At 52.5% G+C, this 7653-nt stretch overlaps 1 protein-coding gene across 4 annotated transcripts in view; it reads left to right on the top strand.

Moving 5' to 3' along the window:
- Positions 1-2777: 2777 nt before the first annotated feature.
- Positions 2778-7653, top strand: part of ANKRD11 (ankyrin repeat domain 11) — a 228687-nt gene continuing 223811 nt past the window's right edge. For 2 of the 4 annotated variants that reach the window (XM_017513945.2, XM_017513943.2), the window contains exon 1: positions 2778-3125. The gene's annotated coding sequence lies outside the window, so the exon portion shown is untranslated. The remainder of the gene's footprint in view (positions 3126-7653) is intronic. The other 2 variants (XM_017513941.2, XM_017513938.2) reach the window with 1 other exon arrangement.

The raw sequence follows: 7653 nt of genomic DNA, 5'->3' as shown, positions 1-7653 counted from the left end.
GGGGTTTCACCGTGTTGACCAGGATGGTCTCGATCTCTTGACCTTGTGATCCACCCGCCTCGGCCTCCCAAAGTGCTGGGATTACAGGTGTGAGCCACCGCGCCCGGCCTTACCATAGAGTTTTTGCTTACACGTTCTGCTTCTGTTGAAATTCAGTTTGCTTCTACCTTAGCGTAGTTTCAGATTCTGTTTCCAAGGTCAACTGCCTGCTTATTCATATTAATATTTCGCACTTAAAATTTCCTTGATAGCCGATCATGGTGGTGCTCGCCTGTAATCTCAGCTACTCAGGTGGGAGGATCACTTGAAGCTGGACTGCACTGCCAGCTCCTGTGAATACCACGCCCCTCAGCCTCAGGGGGAAAAAATTCCTGAGTGTGAGCTTGACTGCTTCGGTTGATGTTTTTCAAATATTCCCAATGATGAGTATTGTAAGGGACCAAAATAAAAAAATACCAATTTCTAGTCCCCCCTCATCTAGATTAATTCAACAGGTGATGATGGGGTCCAGGACTCTGAATTTTGTCGATTTTACCAGATATTTTTTCCAGTGAGGCAAATATGGAAACCCTTGATCACCTATTGATGAATGCTGATCAGCCCATACATGGCTATGCTTTTGTTTTTGTTTTTGTTTTTTTTTGAGACGGAGTCTTGCTCTGTTGCCCACACTGGCGTGTAGTGGCACGATCTTGGCTCATTGCAACCGTCTACCTCCTGGGTTGAAGTGATTCTCCTGCCTCAGCCTCCCGAGTAGCTGGGATTACAGACGGGCACGTGCCACCAAGCCTGGCTAATTTTTTTGTATTTTCAGTAGAGGCGCGTTTTCAGCATGTTGATCAGGCTGATCTCAAACTCCTGACCTTGTGATCCGCCCGCCTCGGGGTCCCAAAGTGCTGTGATTACAGAAGTGAGCCACAGCGCCCTGCACCACATTGGCTGTTTTTATCAGGTGTTCACCCTCATCCAATGCCACGAGTAGTTGGGGGTGGAGACCAAAATCTGGCTGCCTACAGTAGGCTAAAAGTCCAGTTACAGCATAACTAATGCTTCCACAGAGCTCCAGTGTGTGCTAAGCGCCGTGCTACAGCTTCTTCATTTAATCTTCCCTATGAGTCTGAAATAGGTGCTACGGGCGGGCGCTGTGGCTCATGTCTATAATCCCAGGACTTTGGGAAGCTCAGGAGGGAGGGTAGCTTGAGTCCAGGATTTTGACACCAGACTGGGCAACACAGCAAGATCCTTTCTCTACGAAAATTTTAAAAATTAGCCAGGTGTGGTGCCTGCCTGTGGTCCCAGCTACTCAGCAGGCTGAGTTGGGAAGATCCGCTGAGCCCGGGAGGCAGAAGATGCAGTCAGCAGTGCACTCCAGCATGGGCGACGGATTCAGAGCCTGATTCAAAGAGGGGAAAAAAAAAGTAGTACTACTTGTAGTTCCCATTTTACGCATCAAGAAACTGAAGATCTGAGAGGCAAAGCCTCCAGGGTGACTGCTAGTCACTGGTAAGACTGGGATTTGAATATGGGCGGTTTAACAACTGAAGGTCACTGGACCATACTGCGTGTTGCCCAAGGGGAAAGACCATCTTCACGGTCTATCCGCTCAGGACTTTGCAATTCCATTATTTCGTTAATTTGAGGCCTGTAAATATTTTGCTTACCAGCTGTCTTGGACTTCAGTAAGATGCAGAATTAAAAAAACACACTCGGGCCAGGCGTGGTGGCTCACGCCTGTAATCCAAGCACTTTGGAGGCCAAGACGGGCGGATCACCAGAGGTTGGGAGTTCAAGACCAGCCTGACCAACATGGTGAAATCCCATCTTAAAAATAAATAAATAAATAAAATAAATAAAAAAAAAGAAAAAAAGACACTCAAAGGAGCACCGATTTTGTTCACCTGGCTTTTTTGGTTTAGTTCTGGATGAGAACACAGGTGCACTTAGAACAAGAGCCATACTTATTAGAGCCTTGATAAATTTTAGGGGCAAACAAAGCCAGTTCTCATCTACCTTTTCCGCGTCTTGCCGAACTAGCAAGGCAGGGGCTGCGGCTCGCGGGCGCTTGGCTCCTCACACGGCTCAGGCTCTCAAAGCGGGAGGCCCAGGCGCTCTCGAGCCGCGACCCGCCCGAGGGCCGTTGCCTTGGACGGCAGGGGAAGCTTCACCGCGCGGGAGCCGGGCTGCGCGGCCAGAGCCCTCCCCGAGCGACCGCCCCGAGGCCCCGGTCCCTTCCCCTCCCTTGGCCGCCGCCCAGGGCTCTCCGTGCCCCGTGACGCCCGCCAGGGCAGTGCGGCCGGAAGCCGGGCCTTCCGGGGGCCGGACCAGCCGGGGCCAGGCAAGAGACCACGGGTACACGACAAGTACCCGCCGCTCCGGCCCGCGAAGCGGACGTTTTGTCTCGCAGCTCAACACCAGATTTGTTTCCAGACCACATCCCTGTCGCTTCCGGCACTTGGAATGACCAATCGTCAGGCCCGAGAATGCAAGACCCACGCCCTTTGCGACGGAAGCAGCCAATCCAGTGGCTCGCTGCTTCCAGCGTCGCGTGCGCCCTTACGCAGGACCCTACCCAACCGTTACCGGGACGTCCTCCTAGTCCCGCCTCCGGGCCCTCGCAGAGGCTGTCAATCCCGCCTCGCCCCTTCACTGCATTAGCGAGCTTCCTCCCGACGCTGTGACGTGCGCAGCCCCTACGGCCGGCCGGGGCGGGCCAATGGCGGTGGCGGATACGGCGGGCCAATGGGCGGGAGCGTCTCATGCGGCCGGCGCCCGCCGCAGCCGCCGCTGGGTCCTGGAGCCAGAGGCCGCCCTGAGACGGTGCGCGATGGACCGAGGGCCCCAGCCGGGGAGGCGCCGCCGCCGAGCCCGCGGCCAGACGGCCCCTCAGTAGCGTCCACACCGGGAGTCGCGGCGCTCGCCCCTGCCGTGGGCGCGCCCGAGGGGCGGGCTCGCCTCCCGCCGGCCCTTGCAGCTCGGCCGGGTCCGAGCCCGCGCCGCCGCCGCCGCCGCCGCCGCCGCCTTCCCGCTCGGGCCGCGCGGCCCGGGAAACGCGGCCGCGGGCTGCATGGGCAGCGCCCGCGCCCCGCCGCTGAGCCGCCGCGGAGCCGCGCAGCCCTCGGAGCCCGGTGAGAGGTGCCGCCGGCCTGGGGGCGGTGGTCGGGGCGGGCGCGGAGCATTCGCGCGGCCTTGCGGCCTGCAGGCCTTCCCCGGCGGCGGAGCTGCGCCTCGGGCCTCGGGGCGGGTCTGGGGGGCCGGGGCCGGGTGGGCGGCGGATTTTGGGGTCCCGGGGCTGTCGTGAGGGGCTAATAGGGGTTCCGGGGCGGGCCTGGGAGGTCGGGGGAGCTCGGAACGCCGTGAGGGAGGCCGAGCGGTTCGAGGCGGCCGTGAGGGGCGGACGGGGGCTCCGGGCCGGCCTGGGTGGCCGGGGTCCCGGGGCGGCTGTGGGGGACCAAGTGGGGGCTCCGCGGCGGGCCTGGGCGGCCGTGAGAGGCGGACGGGGGGCTCCGCGGCGGGCCGGAGGGGTGTTGGGGACTGGGGCTGCCGGGAGGGGCCTCCAGGGGCCCCGGGCGGGTGCCGGGTGCTGCGGAGCGGAGGCGCCGACCTCTGACCCGCGAGAGGCGCCTTCGCGGTGCTGGTCGTAGTTGTTATTCTCAGCGTCCCTTTTATTATCGCTGTTCTGAAGTGAGAGCGGGCGGCTCTCGGGCTCCGAGCCGGAGGGGGCGGGCGAACGGGGGAGCTGGGGGCGTCAGAGTTGCTGGAGGCGCGCGGAGGCCGAGGAGGGGCAGGAATGCGGGCAGCCGGGCTGGGGGTGTTAGGGGGAGGGTAGGCGGGCCGGGGGGGCGGCTGGGAGGAAAGCGGTGGCGGTGGCGGCTGCAACAGCAGCCCTTGGCCTCAAGGAACAATGTGAGACGTTGCCTGAAATGTTAATTTCCGTTCCTCATTTCATCATCCCCTGGCAGGGCGGTAGCTGTGTGTGTGGGGGGTGTGTGTGTGTGTGTGCGCGCGCGCGCGTGTGTGTGTGTGTGTGTGTGTGTGTGTATAGGGTCGGCCCTGCCACATTGATTCAGCCCCTTCTCAAAGAGGGATTGTGCTGTTAACTCTTGTATCTGTGTCGTCGGAAGGTTGGGGGGGGGTCTTGATTTTCTCGAGGCCTGCTCTTTTCCTGGTGCCCCCCCTAAGATTTTCTGTTTCTGTTGTGTTTTGGGAAGGTTAGTCTTGTATACCAGGTTCCAGGAAGTTTTAGAAGAGGCTTGGGAGGATGAAGCTGGTCTACCAGCTCTGTATGCATTAAAACTATTTTTTTTCTAACAGTTAAGGTGTAAACATGCTTAGATTTCATGGGTTTTGCAGGTTATGATTAGTTTTGTATGTATTTGCAGGAAGAAGGTTTTTTTGGTAGAGAAATCAGATTTCAGGCTTTCTTATATGAGGTGAGAGTTTTATACGGTGATTTGAGCAATATCCTTAACGCTTGAAATGAGAAATGAGTGTGCACAATTGTTGAACTGCAAAACTTCGAATCTTTAGATCCTTTTTGTGGTGATGAGACATATAAGATGAAATTGTGGAAAAAATGCTGTTGAAACAGTTACTGTTTTTGTTGTGTGCAGACACAGTCAATGACATAACTTGGATAGTTCAAAATCAGAGACCCTGAGATTATTTGGTGCCTTTCAGACCTTGATTTCTCATTACTAAGTGTTGGCTGCCCTGGAAGACCTAGAGTTCTATTAGAGAATGATTGCACAAGTCCTCTGATACTACTTTGCAACTGTAGTTAAACTAGAAAAAAAAAAAACGGGGGGGAGGGGAGGTGGGGGCGATATCTTTCTCAGCTTTCATTGTGACCCTTGCATTGGATCTAGTATGGTTGGTGTGGCCTCCCCCACCCTCCATTCAGCTGTTGTTCTCCTCTTTCTGTAGTTTCTCCCCAAAGAGCAGGATCTCATTTGATAGGCTGGCCATCTGAATGGAACGGGATGGGAGGGAACAAAGACCTAGTTGCTATGACGTTTTCTCTGTTCTTTGTGTATGCCTCTTGAGTTTGTTGAAAAGTTCCCCACAAGATATTGCTAAATTTGACCCAAACTTGAAACTTTCAGCATTTTTTTCTTGTGTCTTATTTTTACTGTGGTAAGATATAACACAATTTAGCAGAAGTTTGTTTTTAAATGTGTCACCTTTAAAACCTGAGTTCCTCTTTTGCAGCTCTCATTTGTGTTGGCCTTCTAACTTGCCTTGCCGCCGTCAGATGCTGTTCTCTGGACTAGCCATGCTAATCACCCCACACCAGCAGTAGCTTCATCACACTCACGCAGATGGGCTGCTGATGATGAGTGGCTGTCATGTCAGCTGTAATTACAATGTTGATACACTGACAAGTAGAACTCACTGCAAATAGAGTTTAAAAAACTATGCTGTGCTATTTGTATATGAGAATATTTTTCCGAGCTTTCTGTGCCCTTTTTTTTTTGAGATGGAGTCTTGCTGTGTTGCTTGGGCTGGAGGGCATTGGTGCGATCTTGGCTCACTGCAACCTCCGCCTCCAGGGTTTAAGCAGTTCTCTGCCTCAGCCTTCCTAGTACCTGGGATTACAGGCATCCGCCACCATGCCTGGCTAATTTTTGCATTTTTAGTAGAGATGGGGTTTCACCATCTTGGCCAGGCTGGTCTTGAACTCCTGACCTCATGATCACCTGCCTTGGCCTCCAAAGTGCTGGGATTACAGGCATGAGCCACTGCGCCTGGCCTCCTCTTATGACTATTTAAGTAGGTTTGATACAGAAAAGTTATGTTTGGTCAAATATAAGAGGAGACTTACTTTGCATATGGGCAGTGAGCCCATTATCAATTAAATAACATAATTAGAGAGTATCAGTAAATGCTAGTTCAGAAAATAATCTGCATTTTGTTGCCAAAATAAGTGTTTTGATCTGTCCATTACCCTGTGTAAGTCCCTTCATCCCTCATATGGCAAGTGTAATGGATGAATGTCTCTGAATAGCAAAATATTTGTAGTGAATAGGTGAAAATGATGATAGATTCCTTGTCTGATGGTACGCCGTGTCACTTTATTACTGCTGTGTAGTCAGTGCTCTGTGGGAATTGAGTGAGGCCTGTTTGATAAACTTTATAGAAAAATGGAATGAATTCACATAACTAAAAGTTATTGTCTTGAAATCTTGAAATGTTTTTAGTATGTGTTCTCTGAATTTGAATTGTTTAGAGTCTTGCTCTGTCACCCAGGGTGGAGTGCAGTGGCGGGATCTCACCTTGCTGCAACCTCTGCCTCCTGTGTTCAAGTGATTCTTCTGCCTCAGCCTCCCGAGTAGCTGGGACTACAGGTGCATGCCAACATGCCTGGCTAATTTTTATATATTTAGTAGAGTTGGGTTTTCACCATATTGGCCAGGCTGGTCTCAAACTCCTGACCTGACTGTCTACCTGCCTCAGCCTCCCATAGTGCAAGGATTACAGGCCACGGCGTCGGGCCTTAGTTTGAATTTTAAATGGAATGTCTGTGCAGTTCAACTTTTCTAGTTTTTCTTGTGAAGCTGTATGAAAGAAGGCATCAATGCTTAGCTCCTGGAACTCGGGCGGTTAGATAATTGCCGTAGAAGCCTTTTTAGGCTTAGGAAATGATCCATTTTAATGAGTGCTTTGTTAATTTTGATAGCTATTTCTATTATTTTACTTTATTTTATTTTTTTGAGACATTGTCTTGCTCTGTCTGGCAGGCTGGGGTGCAGTGGTGCAATCTTGGCTCCCTGCAACCTCTGCCTCCTGTGTTAAAGCCATTCTCCTGCCTCAGCCTCTCGAGTGGCTTGAACTAGAGGCGCGTGCCACCATGCCCCGATAATTTTTTCTGTTTTTAGTAGAGAGAGGGTTTCACCGTTTTAGCCAGAATGGTCTCAATTTCTTGACCTTGTGATCCACCCACCTGGGCCTCCCGAAGTGCTGAGGTTACAGGCGTGAGCCACTGCACCCGGCCACTGTTTCTATTTTATTGTATATTATTTATTTATTTTTGAGATGGAGTCTTGCTCTAATCTGTCACCCAGGATGGAGTGCAATGGTGTGATCTGGGCTCACTGTAACCTATGCCTCCTGGGTTCAAGTGATTCCCCTGCCTCTTCTTTTTCTCAATACAGAGAGAGGGTCTCCCTGTGTTGGCAAGGCTGGTCTTGAAGTCCTGGGCTCAAGAAATATACCCACGTCAGCCTCCTGTAGTGCTGGGATTATAGGCGTGAGCACTGCATCTTGCCCCATGTTTCTATTAAGTGGCTTTTGTTTATTTGAGAGAGCTTATTCACAACATCTCTTAAACTAAAGTCAGATTCAGCTTATGCTTATTTTACGTATGTATAAGGTAGAGTTTCCATTGGTTTTTGTTTCTTTTTTGAGACAGAGTCTCACTTTGTTGCCTAGGCTGGAGTACAGTGGCACGATCTCGGCTCACGGCGACGTCCACCTCCTGGGTTCAAGCAATTCTCCGCCTCAGCCTCCTGAGTAGCTGGGATTACAGGCGCCCACTACCATGCCTGGCTAATTTTTTTGTATTTTTTTTTTTTTTTTTGAGACAGAGTTTCGCTCTTGTTACCCAGGCTGGAGTGCAATGGCGCGATCTCGGCTCACCGCAACCTCCGCCTCCTG

Source organism: Cebus imitator, unplaced genomic scaffold, assembly GCF_001604975.1.
Source record: "Cebus imitator isolate Cc_AM_T3 unplaced genomic scaffold, Cebus_imitator-1.0 Scaffold509, whole genome shotgun sequence".
Classification (NCBI taxonomy): domain Eukaryota; kingdom Metazoa; phylum Chordata; class Mammalia; order Primates; family Cebidae; genus Cebus; species Cebus imitator.
This window is presented reverse-complemented; position numbering and strand designations above follow the sequence as displayed.